This window comes from Spermophilus citellus, assembly GCF_964194105.1.
Source record: "Spermophilus citellus genome assembly, contig: SCAFFOLD_36, whole genome shotgun sequence".
Taxonomy (NCBI): domain Eukaryota; kingdom Metazoa; phylum Chordata; class Mammalia; order Rodentia; family Sciuridae; genus Spermophilus; species Spermophilus citellus.
Genome location: NW_027673039.1, coordinates 3,833,844 through 3,855,243, shown reverse-complemented (window position 1 = coordinate 3,855,243; position 21,400 = coordinate 3,833,844).

Below are 21,400 nucleotides of genomic sequence, written 5' to 3'. Positions count from 1 at the left end.
TGATAGTGGATTGCCTGCCAATATAAGGGGCTGTTTCAATAACTGAGGCTAACTTAGCAACATAGAGACTATCAGTATACACATTAAGTGGGATGGAATTGTATAGTTTAAGGGCCATAATTAGAGCCTCAACTTCTGATCTTTGGGCAGACAGTTTAGGAACAGGGTGTCGAATTACTTGAGATCCATCAAAAACAACAGCAAACCCCCCTTTTTGCTCCGTCTGTATAAACAGTTTGAGCTCCCGAAATAGGCTCTCTTTTAATAATTTTAGGAAAAATGATAGGACATCTCTTAAGGCCTTCTAGAAGTTTATGTCGGGGAAAGTGATTATCAATTTTACCTTTGAAAGTACAAAGAAAAAGACACCAAAGATCATGTTTCTGTTGCAATTTTAAAATCATATCTTGGGTATAAGGTTGAATGAGAATGTCAAGAGTCTTTCCAAATAGTGCATCACCCAAATATTTGGCTTTCCAGAGCAGATTTATCACCAGTTCATAAAAGGGAGTTATCACCCGAGAGTTAGAAGCAGGTAAATGGACCCAATAGATGGGACTAGTCTGCCAAAACACTCCAGTAGGAGTTAATTTTGATGGCAGGATTATAAATGATAGGGGTATAGAATAATCTATCTGGGTAACCTGCATCTCTTGTAAGGCTGTTTCTATTAACCTGAGTGCCTTCAAGGCTTTTGGAGTAGGTTTTCGCAGGGAGGTGGGTGAGGGGCCTCCTCTCAAAAGGTCATACAGGGGTTTAAGTTAGTAGTTCAATATACTTAATGTTTAATCAACAATGTGAATTTATTTACCAAAATTAATCCCTATCTTAAACAGTAAGAATTGTTAGGCAACAAGGATCTTTCTGTAAAGAAATAAACTCACATTCTAATAGGTGTTTGTCATGTCAAAATATGGACAAAATTTTAGCTCACATTAGTATGGTTAAATTAGGAAAATAAACTGAAATATCCTTAAGTTAATTATAGTCAGTTTAGTATATGAAATTCTTTCTCTCTTTTCTGTTTAGATAACAATATAAAAATCTTTTTACTTAGGGAAATGAATAGAAAGACCTTATTTTACCCAAAGATGATTTCTTTCTTCTTCTTAGGATCCATGTGTACTTCTTCTTTGTTGGAACATCTTTTTCTTAAAAAAAAAATATACTTTGGAACAATCTTTGAACACCTTAGGATCTATAAACAAATTATTATACTTTGATAAGAAATATCAATGAAAATATAGTTAAAACCCTTAGATATTTTGTAGAAATAATTATAATAATTTATCATCTTATGAGTTTAAATAGTAACTTTGAGAATTAGAAATTATTTGATTGTATTTTTACTTAAAAGCAAATTTATAGTAAACACATTTATCTCAAATATCTGTAACTGAAAAGGCAGAGTATCTGATAAATGTAAATATAAAACATAAATTATGGGTTTCCTGTTGAAGAAAAACAATTAGGCAAATATATATTAATTAATCAATTAGGCATGTGCTAATTAATTTATAGATTAACAAATATAGGTTATTTAAATATCTAAAAAATATATATTAAGAATAAGAACTTAACTTATAATTGTATTAACTTTATGTAACCACGTGGTCTTAAAATATTTGGATCCATTTTAATTTATTTTTAACTAGGAGTGCACTCTTCTATGTGACGTCACTAGATGTACTGAAATAAGATCCTTGAGTATACATTTTTATTTTTATGGTTAGCAATGAAAATAAGGATTTTTTGGTCATCACAGGAACCTTGTCGGCTTGTTCCTGTGGCGAGTAAATGCATCCTCATAATCTCCAAAATTAAAAGTAAAATATAAAGAAGCATATCTGATATCTCAATAGAACATTATTTAGTAACACAACTACAGAGAAAAGTCAGGTTATTTAACTTAGAACTAGTTTAAATTTAGGACTGTAACATAGAAACACGTGGAATTAAATTTTGTCTGAAAAAGATATCTTTCTGAGCAGCTCCGGTAGAAATCTGAAACACAGCAAAGCAGGTTAGTGGCTGGAAGGCGGGACCAGAAGTCCTGTCTGAGTGACTGTGGAAGAACCAATCGGAAGCCCGCAAAAGTGTGGGAGGTGGGACCAGGAGGCTGCTCTTCCGGCCAGGCACCCCATGGTTACCATGGTGATGTAAACAACATGGAGTCCGCTGCCCGTTCTCGGGGCAAAAGTTCTCCAAGTTTTCCTAGCCGATTGCCTTTTGTATGATTTTGTCTGCATTTTCCCCCGCCTGGCCAAGATCTTACTGCGGTAGCAGCTTGTTCTGTCTTTGGACCGTCCCGTACACTCTGGCATACGGGGCCCGGGGTGGGCCCTTGTTCCCGTTTCCCGGCTGCAGTGGGCGTTCCTGAGTATCAAACTTGGAACGACACTCGCTGCTCCAGGCGTGCCTTCCCGATCCCGTCTATCCCCCTCGGGACAATTTCATTTAATATGTCCCTCTAGCTGATTGGCAGAGAAAGACTCAAAGAGAGTCAATGTAAAGGGATGACACAGCAACAAAACAGACACAGAAAGCAAAAATGAAGGCACACAGAAAACAAAAATGAAAGTACACAGTGCAGCTGCAATAAAATATGAGGCTCTCTCTTTCTTAGTAGAGGAGCTGATTCCGCTTTGGTCGCGGGTCCCGCTCTCCGGGACGATGGGGTCCCACTCTCTGGGATGATGGGGTCTCGCTCTCCGAGACGATGGGGTCCCACTCTCTGGGACGATGGGGTCTCGCTCTCCGAGACGATGGGGTCCCACTCACCGGGACGATCTGGTGCACCACTCCTGACGACTGAGAGTCCTGGTTTTTCCCGGGTTTTGGCACCACTTGTCGCGCCCCCTCGCCCGCAAGGAAGATGCAGCAACAGGAATCTTCTTTCAGCCGTTTATTCAGGTCCTTGTTATTCCTTCTTCTTCCCCTCGGATGCCCCTCCCAGCCTTAATAAAGCATCCCAAGCCCCAATGCGAAGCTGCTACGTGGAGCTTTCTCATAGGGTGTTAAAAAACCCTGTGCCAACTCTCCCAAATAAGGAGTTGTTTGTTACAGACCACAGTGGAGCCAGCGCCATCTTGTAATGGTGACCACAGTCCGCAGAAACGGCTCACCACACTAGATGTTGCTGGGGCCGCTGTGAGCCAATCATCAGCTGGCAGTCTGAAGGGCAGGGAAACAGCCCAATGAACATCACCGCAGAGGAGCCAATCAGCTAGATGTTGCTGGGGCCGCTGTGAGCCAATCATCAGCTGGCAGCTGGAAGTTTGCTGGCAGCTGGAAGTTTGCTGGGGCCCCTTTGGCTGTGGCTCTCAACATCTCCCCGTCTCTGTTTAAACAACAAGCATGTGGCTTGGGGACCGTGCCTGCCTTAGGTTGTCCAATACTACATATGGTCCTTACACATCTTCGGATGAGCTGACCTCAGGGCATCAGCCTCCTGTTTTAAGTTGGTACCATTGTAATTGGATCTTACCCATCATTGACTACTGGTCCAGTATACAGCCACACCTGTGGAGAGGTCTTTGTCATGACAAGCAGAAGGGAGGAAGATACACCAAGCCAATTGATGGCTCTTGTTGGAAAAATTGTACCACCGATGACATCATCAGCAAAAATACCCCAACACTACCACAAGTCGCTGCACCAACAGATAGTTCACAATGCATACAAGTGAGTTCAAAATGCATACAAGTGACACATAGTTTAGGCAAGTTCTGCAAGCAGTTCAGTGATGGCTATTGCAGAAACTGTAGATTAGTTTTATCTTTGTCTTCACCGACACTGGGATGAAGATAGGAATTCTGGCAATAATGGCTAAAGAAAAAATTGTGTAACATTAAAGAAGGCACTAAAATAAAACAATTTTCTTAACAATTTACATTATCTTGAAGAGAATTATTAAATATAATGAAAAAAAGGTGAAAGTAAACAAAGAGATCTGTTAACCTCCTTTTTTGTTTACATATTAAAACAATCCTTAACAGTTATTTACCCAGTTTAGATTAAACCATTTTAATCACGTGAATAAAAAAAAGTATTTGGATCCATTTTTTTCATGAGCGCTCATCATATATGATATATGGACATACATACATTCAAACATATAACACAAAACACAAGTGTGCACACATAGTATAATACATACAACACATAGCATAATAGTAAAGGCCTTATAACTTTTTACAGGTGAAATCTCCATTGCAATGTTTAAAAACTCTATAGTAAAAAAAAATAGAACTGATCAGCAAAACATTAACTTAGGTCTGTATGAGCTCAAAAACCAAAATAGAACTTCATGATATGGGAAAGGGCAATAATAAAATAGAAATTGAAAAAAGCATCCTGGTTCTGTCGCAGATGTAAGGATAGCCAAATTGGAGTTTTGGATATCAGCTGTTATGGATTTGAGGCAAATCATCTTCTTTTTGGTCTGTAGAAATCGTTTTAGTTAATCTCTCTGGAATCCAAATCGGCTGCTGTTCTTCCTGTGGAAACACACAAACAGGCCCCCAACTCCACAATCACTGGGTCAGGACTTTAGTTAATCTCTCTGGAATCCAAATTGGCTGCTGTTCTTCCTCTGGAAACACACAAACAGACCCCCGACTCCAGACAATTACTGGGTCAGGACTTTTCCATTGTCCTGTTAGAATGTCTTTCCAAAGTACCTTGGGCTTATGTACATTTTTTGGATACATATGTCTTTCTGCAGCACTAAGTCCTGATGAATCCAAATTTAAAAAGTTTAGAGTAAAAAGGGTTATTTTAAGTTTATCTTTGGGGAATATATACCCCTTCCCAATTCCGTCTTTTTTCTTTAATAAGTACATTTTAATAGTTTGATGAGCTCTTTCAACTATGCCTTGTCCCTGTGGATTGTATGGGATTCCTGTTATATGAGTAATGCCAAATGAAGAACAAAATTGTTTAAAAGAGGTAGAAGTATAACCAGGGGCATTATCTGTTTTAACTGTTTTGGAATGCCCACAGTGGCAAAATTTTGTAAGCAATGAGCTATAACATTTTTAGTTTTTTCTCCGGCATGAAGGGAGCCAATTAAAAATCCAGAAGAAGTTTCAACTGTAACATGCATTTATTTTAATTTTTCAAATTCTGGCAAATGTGTGACATCCATCTGCCAAATATGGTTAGGTATCAATCCTCTAGGATTGACTCCAAGATTAACTTGTGGTAAAAAGGTCACACAATCTTGACATTGCTTTATTATTTGTCTAGCTTGTTCCTTAGTTATTTTAAAATGCTTTTGTAAAGTATTAGCATTGACATGGAACCTTTTATGAAAATTTATAGCTTCTTCTAGTGTAGAGAAAATATGTATGTCATGTGTAGTTTTATCTGCTAGTTCATTGCCCAAACTAAGGGCTCCAGGGAATCCTGTATGTGCCCTGATATGTCCTATAAATAATTGATCTTTTCTGTCCCAGATTAAACTTTGTATAGTGGAAAATAAAGAGAAAACAGTAGAAGAAGGGGAAATCCTACCAGCATCTTCAAGGGATACTATAGCATTAACTATATACTGACTATCAGAAATTAAATTAAATACAGAATCTTTAAACATCACAAAAGCTTGTAATACTGCATTAAGCTCTACTTTTTGAGCTGATTGTTTGGGTACTAAAAATGTAAAAGTTTGATCAGGTGTAACTATTGCTTCTGTACCATTTGACCCATCAGTGAATATATTTGGAGAATTCATGATAGGGGTTTTTCTTGTCATTTTTGGAAAAATTACAGGATGCAATGACCAAAAAGACAATAAAGGATTAGATGGTAAGTGGTTATCAAATGAAACATTAGATTTGCACATGATTATTGCCCAAGTATTTAACTCATTAGCTAATTCATCAATTTGATTCATAGTATATGGAGTAATAATTTTATTGGGAGAAATTCCAAATATTCCCTTTGCTGTTTTTACTCCTTTGAGTATTAATTGTCCTACAGCCTCAGGATACCTAGTAAGAATAGTGTTAGGAGAATAAGATAAATGTATCCATAATAATGGACGTTGTTGCCAAAATACTCCTGTAGGAATATTTTTTGTTGGTAGTACAATAAATAATAAAGGCAAACTTATATCAATTCTATCCAAATGCATATTTTCCATATATGTTTCAATGATTTTTAATGCCTTTCTTGCTTTAGGCGTTAACATTCGGGGTGAATTTGGATCTGATGGACCTTTTAGGATATCAAATAAAGGTCCCAATTCTCCTGTTGGAATACCTAGATAAGGCCTTATCCAATTTATGTCTCCTAATAACTTTTGAAAGTCATTAAGTGATTTGAGTTGATCTACTCGTATTTGAATTTTTGGTGGACAGACCATGGTTGAGGATAATAGAACTCCTAAATAATTAATTGGAAAATTTAATTGTACTTTATCTATTGCTATCTCTAGAATACAATTTTTTAATGAGTTTGTAAGTGTGGCATAACATTCTAGCAATGTGCTTTTAGCTTTGTGTGCTAATAATACATCATCCATATAGTGAAATATTTGTAGTTCAGGATTTTGATTTCTAAGTGGCTGGATTACTTTGTTAACATAAATTTGACACATAGTTGGGCTGTTAGCCATCCCTTGAGGGAGTACTTTCCATTCATATCTCTGATCAGGACCTTCATGATTCAGTGCAGGGATAGTAAATGCAAAACGTGGACTATCCTCAGGATGAATTGGAATTGAAAAAAAAAAAAACAATCTTTAATATCTATAACTAAAACATACCAAGTTTTTGGCAAAGCAGACAATTGAGGAATCTCCGATTGAGCAGGTCCCATAATGACCATTTCATTATTAATGACTCTTAAATCTTGCAATAATCTCCATTTACCAGATTTCCTTTTGATGACAAAAATGGGAGTATTATGGGGAGATACAGAAGGTTGTATATGTCCTTCTGCTAATTGTTGTTTGACCAGATCATGGGCTACTTGTATAGCAGCTCTGTGGTCTGAAAGGGCAAGGAAACAGCCCAATGAACATCACCGCAGAGGAGCCAATCGGGTAGATGTTGCTGGGGCTGCTGTGAGCCAATCATCAGTTTTGCAGTCTGAAGGGTGGGGAAACAGCCCAATGAACATCACTGCAGAGGAGCCAATCAACTAAATGTTGCTGGGGCCGCTGTGAGTCAATCATCAGCTGGCAGTCTGAAGGGCGGGGAAACAGCCCAATGAACATCACTGCAGAGGAGCCAATCAGCTAGATGTTGCTGGGGCCACTGTGAACCAATCATCAGCCGGCAGCTGGAAGTTTGCTGGCAGCTGGAATTTTGCTGGGGCCCCTTTGGCTGTGGCTCTCAACATCGGTGGTTTGAGAACGTCATTCATTAGCCCAATGCCTCCCTCTATGGCATCGTGGGCAAATACCTGGTATTCTATTCCTTTGATACCTAGCTTTGTTAAACCCTCCTCCTATGGGGCAACTCCTTTTAAAATGTCCTATTTGATTACAATTATAGCATGTTTTTGGCCTGGCATCTAAAGCCTGGTGTACTGCTGCTAAGACTTGTCCTTGTTCATTAATGTCTCTACATAATTTAATATATGTGTTTAAATCTTCATGTCTCCGTGGTCTAATGACCTCTCTGCAGCAAGGATTTGTTTGGTCATAAGCCAGTTGTTTTATAAATGGCATTGCCTGTTCTGTATCTCCAAATATTCGAAAAATGTCTGAATAAGCCTATCTACAAATTCAGTGTAAGGTTCATTAGTTCCTTGTATTACCTTAGATAATTGACCTTGTAAATCTCCATGCCCCTGTAAAGTTTTCCATGCCCTAACTGCATCTACAGCAATTTGTGCGTATACGCCAGGATCATATTCAATTTGTTGTCTTTAACCCTCATAAGGTCCCTTTCCTAATAACATATCTAGATTTCTTTGAGGGTAACCAGCTGCTGCATTTCGCCTAGCTGTCTCCATGCAAAATTCCTCATTGGCAACCTTCCATAACAAATATTGTCCTCCATTTAGCACAGATCGACACATGTTAGTCCAATCTGCTGGTGTCATGTCCAAGTTGATAATAGATTCGACCATACTTATGGTAAAGGGTACTTGCGGACCATAGGTTGTTACAGACTCCTTTAATTGCTTTACTGTTTTGAAAACTAAAACACAGTGAATTCGTTGCCCTCCTGCCTGCTCAAGTACAGGGCATGCTAATCTTTGGGGTCCTGCCTCAGGATTCCATCCATCAACTACGGGAATTGAGGGCCGCTCAGCTGTAGATGGAGCTGTTGGTTGAATTACACCCTCTGGTGATAAAACGGAGTTAGTAGCAGCCTCCTGTTGTAATTCTCCACCTGATGGCTGTTTTTCCTCTAAGCTTTATTTCTTCAAATTTTCTTCTGTCTGACTAGCTCGAGAGACCTTCTCTATTGTTAGACCTAACATGTTTTCTACCATAGTCTGGACCAAACCATAGAGATATAACTTGGAACTACTTTATTGTGTCAAGTTTCAAAGACCTACCACTAACCGTGTTTGATTTAGAGTTCCAAATACATGTGTCCATATAGGAAAATACAGAGTGAAACCTAAAAATTAAAACTCATACTGCAAACCAACAGTTTAACCTAGAAGAATGAGATTTGGTGAGCCAAGTGGGATTGGTGTACTGATCATTACCTGAAAGTGTCATCAAGATTGGGTGAAAAAATGTTTGCTGATTTCATGAAAACCGTATTTTTGGGAAGCCTGGAAACCCCTTTCAATGAAAGCGATTTTCACCAGTCTCTGCTTAGGGCTACATCAATAGGAAACATATCATAGAGAAGAACTTAGAAATATGTTAATGTGTCAATATTCAAAGAGCTACACCTAACCGTGTTTGATTTGTAGTTCCAACTACATATTTCCATACAGGAAAATACAGAGTGAAAACTAAAAATTAAAACTCTTACTGCAAACCAACTGTTTAAGCAAGAAGGATGAAATATGGTGAGCCAAGTGGGATTGGTGTTCTGATCATTATATGAAAGTGTCATCAAGATTGGGTGAAAAAATGTTTGCTGAGATTTCAGGAAACTCCTGGTTTTTTGGAAACTTGGCAACCCCTTTCAATGAAAGCGATTTTCGCCAGTCTCTGCTTAGGGCTACATAAAAAGAAAAGAAACCATAGAGATAGAACTTTGAACTACTTTATTGTGTCAAGTTTCAAAGAGCTAGCACTAACCGTGTTTGATTTAGAGTTCCAAATACATGTGTCCATACAGGAAAAAAACAGAGTGAAATCTAAAAATTAAAAGTTTACTGCAAACGAACGGTTCAACTAGAATGACGAAATTTGGTGAGCCAATTTGGATTGGTGTACTGATCATTACCTGAATGTGCCATCAAGATTGGGTGAAAAAATGTTTGCTGAGATTTCAGGAAACTCGTATATTTTGGAAGCTTGGCAACCCCTTTCAATGAGAGCAATTTTCACGAGTCTCTGCTTAGGGCTACATCAATAGGAAACAAACCATAGAGATAGAAGTTGGAACTACTATATTGTGTCAAGTTTCAAAGAGCTAGCACTAACCTTGTTTGATTTAGAGTTCCAAATACAAGTGTCCATATAGGAAAATACAGAGTGAAACCTAAAAATTAAAACTCATACTGCAAACCAACAGTTTAACCTAGAAGAATGAGATTTGGTGAGCCAAGTGGGATTGGTGTATTGATCGTTACCTGAAAGTGTCATCAAGATTGGTTGAAAAAATATTTGCTGAGACTTCAGGAAACTCGTATTTTTTGGAAGCCTGGCAACCCCTTTCAATGAAATCGATTTTCGCCAGTCTCTGCTTAGGGCTACATCAGTAGGAAACAAACTGTAGTGATAGAACTTGAAACTACTTTATTGTGTCAAGTTCAAAGAGCTAGCACTAACCGTGTTTGATGTAGAGTTCCAACTACATTAATCCATGTAGGAAAATACAGAGTGAAAGTTAAAAATTAAAACTGTTACTGCAAACGAACATTTTAATCTAGAATAAAGAAATTTGGTGATCCAAGTGGGATTGGTGTATTGATCATTACCTGAAAGTGTCATCAAGATTGGGTGAAAAAAGGTTTTCTGAGATTTCAGGAAACTCCTAGTTTTTTGGAAGCCTTGCAACCCCTTTCAATGAAAGCGATTTTCGCCAGTCTCTGCTTAGGGCTACATCAATAGTAAACAAACCATAGAGGTAAACTTGGAACTACTTCATTGTGTCAAGTTTCAAAGAGGTAGTACTAACGGTGTTTGATTTAGAGTTCCAACTACATGTGTCCATAAAGGAAAATACAGAGTGAAACCTAAAAATTAAAACAGTTACTGCAAACGAACGATTTACATTAGAAGGATGAAATTTCGTGAGCCAAGTGGTATTGGTGTACTGATCATTACCTGAAAGTGTCATCAAGATTGGGTGAAAAAGTTTTTCTGAGATTTAAGGAAACTCCTAGTTTTTTTGGAAGCTTGGCAACCCCTTTCGATGAAAGCAATTTTCGCCAGTCTCTGCTTAGAGCCACATCAATAGGAAACAAACCATAGAGATAGAATTTCGAACTACTTTATTGTGTCAATTTTCAAAGAGGTAGTACTAACCGTGTTTGAGTTAGAGTTCCAACTACATGTGTCCATATGGGAAAATACCGAGTGAAACCTAAAAATTAAAACTCATACTGCAAACCAACGGTTTAACATAGGAGAACGAGATTTGGTGAGCCAAGTGGGATTGGTCTATTGATCGTTACCTGAAAGTGTCATCAAGATTGGGTGAAAAAATGTTTGCTGAGATTTCAGGAAACTCGTATTTTTTTGAAGCCTGGCAACCCCTTTCAATGAAATCGATTTTTGCCAGTCTCTGCTTAGGGCTACATCAGTAGGAAACAAACCGTAGAGATAGAACTTGGAACTACTTTATTGTGTCAAGTTCAAAGAGCTAGCACTAACCGTGATTGATGTAGAGTTCCAACTACATGAATCCATGTAGGAAAATACAGAGTGAAACCTAAAAATTAAAACTGTTACTGCAAACAAACGGTTTAATCTAGAATAAAGAAATTTGGTGATCCAATTGGGATTGGTGTACTGATCATTACCTGAAAGTGTCATCATGATTGGGTGAAAAAAGGTTTTCTGAGATTTCAGGAAACTCCTAGTTTTTTGGAAGCCTTGCAACCACTTTCAATGACAGCGATTTTCGCCAGTCTCTGCTTAGGGCTACATCAATAGTAAACAAACCATAGAGATAAACTTGGAACTACTTTATTGTGTCAAGTTTCCAAGAGGTAGTACTAACCGTGTTTGATTTAGAGTTCCAACTACATTTGTCCATATAGGAAAATACAGAGTGAAACCTAAAAATTAAAACTGTTACTGCAAATGAACTGTTTAATCTAGAATAAAGAAATTTGGTGATCCAAGTTGGATTGGTGTACTGATCATTACCTGAAAGTGTCATCAAGATTGGGTGAAAAAAATGTTTGCTGAGAATTCAGGAAATTCCTGGTTTTTTGGAATCTTGGCAACCGCTTTCAATGAAAGCGATTTTTGCCAGTCTTTGCTTAGGGCTACATCAATAGGAAACAAACCATAGAGATTGAACATGGAACTACTTTATTGTGTCAAGTTTCAAAGAGCTAGCAGTAATCGTGTTTGATTTAGAGTTCCAACTAAATGTGTCCACATAGGAAAATACGGACTGAAACCCAAAAATTAAAACTCTTACTGCACACCAACTGTTTAAGCTAGAAGGACGAAATTTGGAGAGCCAAGTGGGATTGGTGTACTGATCATTACCTGAAAGTGTCATCAAGATTGGGTGAGAAAATGTTTGCTGTGATTTCAGGAAACTTGTATTTTTTGGAAGCCTGGCAACCCCTTTCAATGAAAGCGATTTTCGCCAGGCTCTGTTTCGGGCAACATCATTGGAAGCAAACCATAGAGATACAACTTGGAACTACTTTATTGTGTCAAGTTCAAAGAGCTAGCACTAACCGAGTTTGATTTACAGTTCCAACTACTTGTGTCCATAATGGAGAATACAGAGTGAAACCTAAAAATTAAAACTCATACTGCAAATGAACGATTTAAACTAGAAGGACGAAATTCGGTGAGCCAAGTCGGATTGGTGTACTGATCATTACTTGAAAGTGTCATCAAGATTGGGTGAAAAAATGTTTGCTGAGATTTCACGGAACTCGTTTTGTTGGAAGCTTGGCAACCCCTTTCAATGAAAGCGATTTTCGCCAGTCTGTGCTTAGGGCTACATCAATAGGAAACAAACCATAGAGATAAAACTTGGAACTACTTTATTGTGTCAAGTTTCAAAGAGCTAGCACTAACCGTGTTTGATTTAGAGTTCAAAATACATGTGTCCATATAGGAAAATACAGAGTGAAACCTAAAAATTAAAACTGTTACTGCAAATGATCGGCTTAACCTAGAAGGACGAAATTTGGTGAGCCAAGTTGGATTGGTGTACTGATCATTACCTGAAAGTGTCATCAAGATTGGGTGAAAAAATGTTTGCTGAAATTTGAGGAAACTCGTATTTTTTGGAAGCTTGGCAACCCCTTTCAATGAAAGTGATTTTCGCCAGTCTCTGCTTAGGGCTACATCAATAGGAAACAAACCATAGAGATAGAACATGGTAGTACTTTATTGTGTCACTTTCAAAGAGCTACCACTACCCATGTTGATTTAGAGTTCCAACTACATGTGACCATATAGGAAAATACAGAGTGAAACCTAAAAATTAAAACTCATACTGCAAACCAACGGTTTAACCTAGAAGGACGAAAATTGGTGAGCCAAGTGGGATTGGTGTACTGATCATTACCCGAAAGTGTCATCAAGATTGCGTGAAAAAAATGTTTGCTGAGATTTCTGGTAACTCCTGGTTTTTTGGAATCTTGGCAACCCCTTTCAATGAAAGCGATTTTCGCCAGTCTCTGTTTTTTTGCTACATCAATAGAAAACAAATGAGAGAGATAGAACATGGAACTACTTTATTGTGTCAAGTTTCAAAGAGCTAGTATTAACTGTATTTGATTTAAAGTTCCAACTACATGTGTCCATATAGGAAAATACACAGTGAAACCTAAAAATTAAAACTGTTACTGCAAACCAACTGTTTAATCTAGAAGGATGAAATTTGGTGAGCCAAGTCTGATTGGTGTTCTGATCATTACTTGAAAGTGTCAACAAGATTGGGTGAAAAAATGTTTGCTGAGATTTCAGGAAACAAGTAGTTTTTTTGAAGCTTGGCAACCCCTTTCAATGAAAGCGATTTTCGCCAGTATCTGTTTAGGGCTACATCAATACGAAACAAACCCTAGACATAGAACTTGGAACTACTTTATTTTGTCAAGTTTCAAAGAGCTAGCACTAACCGTGTTTGATTTAGAGTTCCAACTACATGTGTCCATATAGGAAAATGCAGAGTGAAACCTAAAAATTAAAACTGTTACTGCAAACGAATGGTCTAACCTAGAAGAACGAAATTTGGTGAGCCAAGTGGGAATGGTGTACTGATCATTACCTGAAAGTGTCATCAAGATTGAATGAAAAAATGTTCGCTAAGATTTCAGGAAACTCGTATTTTTTGGAGGCTTGGCAAAACCTTTCAATGAAAGCGATTTTAACAGTCTCTGCTTAGGGCTACATCAATGGGAAAAAAAAACATAGATATAGAACTTGGAACTACTTTATTGTGTCATGTTTCAAAGAGGTAGTACTAACCGTGTTTGATTTGTAGTTCCAACTACATGTGTCCTTATAGGAAAATACAGAGTGAAAACTAAAAATTAAAACTGTTACTGCAAACGAACGGTTTTACCTAGGAGGACGAAATTTGGTGAGCCAATTGGGATTGCAGTACTGATCATTACCTGAACGTGTCATCAAGATTGGGTGAAAAAAATGTTTGCTGAGATTTCAGGAAACTCCTAGTTTTTTTGGAAGCTTGGCAACCCCTTTCAATGAAAGTGACTTTTGCCAGTCTCTGCTTAGGGCTACATCAATAGGAAACAATCCTTAGAGATAGAACTTGGAACTACTTTATTGTGTCAAGTTTCAAAGAGCTAGCACTAACCGTGTTTGATTTAGAGTTCCAACTACATGTGTCCATACAGGAAAATACAGAGTGAAACCTAAAAATTAAAACTGTTACTGCAAACGAACGGTTTAATCTAGAATAAAGAAATTTGGTGATCCAAGTGGGATTGGTGTAGTGATCATTACCTGAAAGTGTCATCAAGATTGGGGGAAAAAAAAAATATTTGCTGAGATTTCAGGAAAATCCTGGTTTTTTGGAATCTTGGCAACTCCTTTCAATGAAAGCGATTTTAGCCAGTCTCTACTTAGGGCTACATAAATAGGAAACAAACCAAAGAGATGGAACTTGGAACTACTTTATTGTGTCAAGTTTCATAGAGCTAGCAGTAATCGTGTTTGATTTAGAGTTCCAACTAAATGTGTCCGTATAGGAAAATACGGAATGAAACCAAAAAATTAAAACTCTTACTGCAAATCAACTGTTTAAGCTAGAAGGATGAAATTTGGTGAGCCAAGTGGGATTGGTGTACTGATCATTACCTGAAAGTGTCATCAAGATTGGGTGAAAAAATGTTTGCTGAGATTTCAGGAAACTCGTATTTTTTGGTAGCCTGGCAACCCCTTTCAATGAAAGCGATTTTCGCCAGTCTCTGTTTCGGGCGACATAAATAGGAAACAAACCATAGAGATAGAACTTGGAACTACTTTATTGTGTCAAGTTCAAAGAGCTAGCACTAACCGAGTTTGATTTAGAGTTCCAACTACATGTGTCCATAATGAAAATACAGAGTGAAAACTAAAAATTAAAACTCATACTGCAAACGAACTGTTTAACCAAAAGGAGGAAATTTGGTGAGCCAAGTCGGATTGGTGTACTGATCATTACTTGAAAGTGTCATCAAGTTTGGGTGAAAAAATGTTTGCTGAGATTTCACGGAAATCGTTTTTTTGGAAGCTTGGCAACCCCTTTCAATGAAAGCGATTTTCGCCAATCTCTGCTTAGGACTACATCAATAGGAAACAAACCATAGAGATAGAACTTGGAACTACTTTATTGTGTCAAGTTTCAAAGAGCTAGCACTAACCGTGTTTGATTTAGAGTTCCAAATACATGTGACCATATAGGAAAATACAGAGTGAAACCTAAAAATTAAAACTCATACTGCAAACCAACGGTTTAACCTAGAAGGACGAAATTTGGTGAGCCAAGTGGGATTCGTGTAGTGATCATTACCTGAAAGTGTCATCAAGATTGGGTGAAAAAATGTTTGCTGAAATTTGAGGAAACTCCTGTTTTTTTGGAATCTTGGCAACCCATTTCAATGAAAGCGATTTTCGCCAGCCTCTGTTTAGGGAGACATCAATAGGAAACAAACCATAGAGATAGAACTTGGTAGTTCTTTATTGTGTCAAGTTTCAAAGAGCTAGCACTACCCGTGTTGATTTAGAGTTCCAACTACATGTGACCATATAGGAAAATACAGAGTGAAACCTAAAAATTCAAACTCATACTGAAAACCAAGGGTTTAACCTAGAAGGACGAAATTTAGTGAGCCAAGTGGGATTGGTGTAGTGATCATTACCTGAAAGTGTCATCAAGATTGCGTGAAAAAATGTTTGCTGAGATTTCTGGAAACTCCTGGTTTTTTGGAATCTTGGCAACCCCTTTCAATGAAAGCGATTTTCGCCAGTCTCTGTTTTTTTGCTACATCAATAGAAAACAAATGAGAGAGATAGAACATGGAACTACTTTATTGTGTCAAGTTTCAAAGAGCTAGTACTAACCGTATTTGATTTAGAGTTTCAACCACATGTGTTCTTATAGGAAAATACAGAGTGAAACCTAAAAATTAAATCTGTTACTGCAAACCAACTGTTTAAGCTAGAAGGACGAAATTTGGTGAGCCAAGTGGGATTGGTGTACTGATCATTACCCAAAAGTGTCATCAAGATTGGGTGAAAAAATGATTGCTCAGATTTGAGGAAACTCGTATTTTTTGGAAGCTTGGCAACCCCTTTCAATGAAAGTGATTTTCGCCACTCTCTGCTGAGGTCTACATCAATAGGAAACAAACCATAGATACAGAACTTGGAACTATTTTATTCTGTCAAGTTTCAAAGAGCTAGCCCTAACCGTGTTTGATTTAGAGTTCCAACTACAAGTCTCCATATAGGAAAATACAGATTGAAACCTAAAAATTAAAACTATTCCTGCAAACGAATGGCCTAAGCTAGAATAACGAAATTTGGTGAGCCAAGTGGGATTCGTTTACTGATCATTACCTGAAGGTGTCATCAAGATTGGGTGAAAAAAATATTTGCTGAGATTTCAGGAAACTAGTGTTTTTTGGAAGATTGGCAACCCTTTCAATGAAAGCGATTTTTGCCAGTCTCTGCTTAGGGTTACACCTATAGGAAACAGACAAAAGGAGATAGAACTTGGAACAATATTATTCTGTGTTGTTTCAAAGAGTTAGCACTAACCGTGTTTGATTTAGAGTTCCAACTACATGTCTCCATATAGGAAAATACAGAGTGAAACCTAAAAATTAAAACTGTTACTGCAAACGGACGGTTTAACGGAGAAGGAAGAAATTTGGTGAGCCAAGTGGGATTGGTGTACTGATCATTACCTGACAGTGTCATCAAGATTGGGTGAAAAAATGTTTGCTGAGATTTCAGGAAATTCGTATTTTTTGGAAGATTGGCAACCCCTTTAAATGAAAGCGATTTTCGCCAGTCTCTGCTAAGGGCTACATCAATAGGACACAAACCTTGCAGATAGAACTTGACTACTTTAATGTGTCAAGTTTCAAAGAGGTAGCACTAACCGTGTTTGATTTAGAGTTCCAACTGCATGTGTCGATATAGGAAAATACAGAGTGAAACCTAAAAATTTAAACTATTACTGCAAACGATCGGTTTAATGGCGAAAGAAGAAATTTGGTGAGCCAAGTTGGATTGGTGTACTGATCATTACCTGAAAGTGTCATCAAGATTGGGTGAAAAAATGTTTTCTAAGATTTCAGGAAATTCCTAGTTTTTTGCAAGCTTGGCAACCCGTTTCTATGAAAGTGATTTTCGCCAGTCTCTGCTTAGGTCTACATCAATAGGAAACAAACCAGAGAGACAGAACTTGGAACAATTTTATTGTGTCAAGTGACAAAGAAGAAGCACTAACCGTGTTTGATTTAGAGTTCCAACTACATGTCTCCATATAGGAAAATACAGAGTGAAACCTAAAAATTAAAACTGTTACTGTAAACGAACGGTTTAACTTAGGAGGATGAAATTTGGTGAGCCAAGTGTGATTGGTGTACTGATCTTTAACTGAAAGTGTCATCAAGATTGGGTGAAAAAATGCTTGCTGAGATTTCACGAAACTCGTATTTTTGGAAGCTTGGCAACCCCTTTCAATTAAAGCGATTTTCGCCAGTCTCTGCTTCGGGCTACATCAACAGGAAACAAACCATAGAGATAGAACTTGGAACTACTTTATTGTGTAAGTTTCAAAAAGCTAGCACTAACATTGTTTGATTTAGAGTTCCAACTACATGTCTCCATATAGGAAAATACAGAGGGACACCTAAAAATTAAAATTGTTACTGCAAACGAACAGTTTACCCTAGAAAGTTGTAATTTGGTGAGCCAAGGGCAATTGGTGTACTGATCATTACCTGAAGGTGTCATCAAGATGGGGTGAAAAAATATTTGCTGAGATTTCAGGAAACTCGGATTTTTGTAAGCTTGGCAACCCCTTTCAATGAAAGCGATTTTCGCCAGTCTCTGCTTAGGGCTACATCAATAGGAAACACACCATATAGATAGAACTTGGAACTACTTTATTGTGTCAAGTTTCAAAGAGCTAGCAGTAACCGTGTTTGTTTTAGAGTTCCAACTACATGTGTTCATATAGGAAAATACAGAGTGAAACCTAAAAATTAAAACTGTTACTGCAAACGAACGGTTTAACTTAGAAGACCGAATTTTGGTGAGTCAAGTGGGATTGGTGTACTGAAAATTACCTGAAAGTGTCATGAAAATTGGGTGAAAAAATATTTGCTGAATTTTCGGGAAACTCCTCATTTTTTGGAAGCTTGGCAACCCCTTTCAATGAAAGCGATTTTCGCCACTCTCTGCTTAGTGCTACATCAATCGGAAATAAACCATAGAGATAGAACTTGGAAGTACTTTATTGTGGCAAGTTTCAAAGAGCAAGCACTAACCGTGTTTGATTTAGAGTTCCAACCACATGTGTCCATATAGGAAAATACAGAGTGAAACCTAAAAATTAAAACTGTTACTGCAGACGAACGGTTTAACATAGAAGAACGAAATTTGGTGAGCCAAGTTGGATTGGTGTACTGAAAATTACCTTAAAGTGTCATAAAGATTGGGTGAAAAAATGTTTGCTGAAATTTCAGGAAACTCCTATTTTTTTGGAAGCTTGGCAACCCCTTTCAATGAAAGCGACTTTTGCCAGTCTCTGCTTAGGGCTACATCAATAGGAAACAATCCTTAGAGATAGAACTTGGAACTACTTTATTGTGTCAAGTTTCAAAGAGCTAGCACTAACCGTGTTTGATTTAGAGTTCCAACTACATGTGTCCATACAGGAAAATACAGAGTGAAACCTAAAAATTAAAACTCATTCTGCAAACCAACGGTTTAACCTAGAAGGATGAGATTTAGTGAGCCAAGTGGGATTGGTGTACTGATCATTACCTGAAAGTGTCATCAAGATTGGGTGAAAAAAAGTTTGCTGAGATTTCATGAAACTCGGATTTTTGTAAGCTTGGCAACCCCTTTCAATGAAAGCGATTTTCGCCAGTCTCTGCTTAGGGCTACATCAATAGGACACAAACCTTAGAGATAGAACTTGGAACTACATTATTGTGTCAAGTCAAAGAGCTAGCACTAATCGTGTTTGATTTAGAGTTCTAACTACATGTGTCCATATAGGAAAATACAGAGTGAAACTTCAAATTTAAACTGTTACTGCAAACGAACGATTTAACCTAGAAGGACGAAATTTGGTGAGCCCACCACCTGTTTTGCCCCCGCCCATCAGCTATAGGGCACCTCCTTCCTCGAGCACCCAGCCCTAACCCAGGACAGGCTATGCTGGTGGATGCTCTTGGGGCTCCCCGACCTCACATCCAGCACAAAACATCAGCACACATTTATTATGTCTGGACCCTAGAATGCACTTCATACAGGCCAAGGTGATGTCCACCCTCCTCTATGGGCTCCTCTTTGCCCAGTGCAAACTGAACTTGGATTCATGAGGGAATGCAGGCTGGGGACCTCTATTCAGTTTGCATCTTCAGGGCAGGAACACAGCTGCCACCCTAGAAGTGCCCAGAAATGGGGGCTCTGCTACAAACTGCTCCCACCTCAACTTACTGCAGAAGGATTAGTCTCTGTGCCAGCTGCTTTGGTCTGAATGTTGTGTCACCCAAAAAATTTATGTGTAGAAATTTAACTCTTAAGGTGGTGCTATCAGGAGGGGGGCATTTAGGAAGTAATTAGGTCACAGGGAGGAGCCCCTTCCTGAGGATAGAATGAGTGCCCTTGTAAAAGAGGCCAGAGACCCCTCAGAGAGCAAGAAGGCACCATCGGAGAGAAGAACCAGAGAGTCGGCCTCCACAGAAAATTTTGCCAGTGCCTCAACTGGACTTGAATCTTTGTTGTTTATAATTTCCCCAGTTTGTGACAACAGCCTGAACAGACTAAGATGCCACCCCTTGGTACTTGGCCTATGGTGACAGGGAAAGGGCCCAGTGCAGACCTAGCCAGCCAAAGAGGGGCCTGGCCAAGTATCCACCAACACTAGTGTGACATCCCTTTCAGATGGAACTCTCCAGAGGAGAAGGACTTGCCTTCTTCCTGGAGACTCCCAGAAGATGCCAGCCCAGCTCTGTGCTCAGAATGCCAGAGCACTAGACAGCACGAGCCCAGAGAGGCTGGCAAAGAAGAAAGAGCGACTCTGCGGCTCATTGTCCCTAGTGGTGGCAGGGCCAACAGAGGCCAGCCCTCTGGTGAACAACTGCCACTTCTAGTTTTCAAGTCTGTGGCTTTGTACAGTGGGCACAGAGGAGTTGGCCAGCCTGCCTGCTAGATTCAAGAGGACAGCTTTGCTTGGCCACCACGTGACCTAGACATACTACCACCCACTCTGAGCCTGGATGGTGGGGTGACACCCACCAGAGAGACTCTGGGACCAAACGAGATCACGTGGGCTAAATAGCTGTTGCAGAGCTAGGTGTTTGGGCCCTGGTAAAGCTGGCTCCTCTCCACATCTAGGGTCAAGGCAGCTGTGGCTGCATTACTCCATCCTCCCAGCAGGGGACCTCAGTGTCTCATGCCATCCGTGGAAATGCGCTGCTCTGGGTAGCTCTGAAGCAGGCATGTTCCCAGCTTTCTCACCTGTACCAGGAAGATGACCCCACCTTCCTGTGTCCCCTGTCAGGGGAGAGAAGGTCCCAGGGCCTGTCAGCAGCATATAGATGCTCCAGGGAGCAAGGGCCAGAGCCACACCTGATGATGTGTGGAGCTTGGCATTTGATGGGTGTCTGCCCATCTCAAGCATGGTTTCAATCAAGTGCTTGCAGCTTGGGAGGTCGGCAACCTCAGGTTCAAGGCTGAGTTCCACTAAGCAGCTGCCTAACCTTTCTGAGGTTGTTACCTCATCCATAAAGAGGGAGTCCTCTTACTGATCTCAAAACCAAATTGCCTCTGCTGCTATTCATCGGCAATTCCTACCCCATGAGTCTTTCCCTGAACACGTCCCACTTTCCCATCTGTTCCCTCCCTATCCACACGTAAGCTGGAAGTGACCTTTTCCTGACTCAGCTGCACAGCAATCGTGACTTCCAGTTTCTACTTTGTAGAAACCTGCCCTAGGCCATCAGATAATTTGAGGAAGCCCAGATTCATGCCAGACCCACACGCATTCACACCCATTGTGCTATTGGGAAGACTCAGGCCCCTGCAGAGAACTGCTGGCTGAAAAAAAAAAAATATATATATATATATATATATATCTCGCCTGCTGGAAACCAAGTTGAGATCCTAGACTTTTTACAAATACAAACCTCCCAAATCATTAGGAGGGGCCCAGAACTTCCTGGGGAGGCTTTGCTGTCAAGTGAAGAGGCCCATCTGGATTGGCCAGTGCTCTTTATGTTCAACCCGGGTTGTTCCACTTCTTCTCTGGGCATCTGGCCCAGATGAGACTGGGGCCTTCTGATAGTGGGAAATATTTACTGAGAACAGAACACAGGGCTGGGTCCCTGGTTGACTGCCAAGAATATACTGCATCAGGGA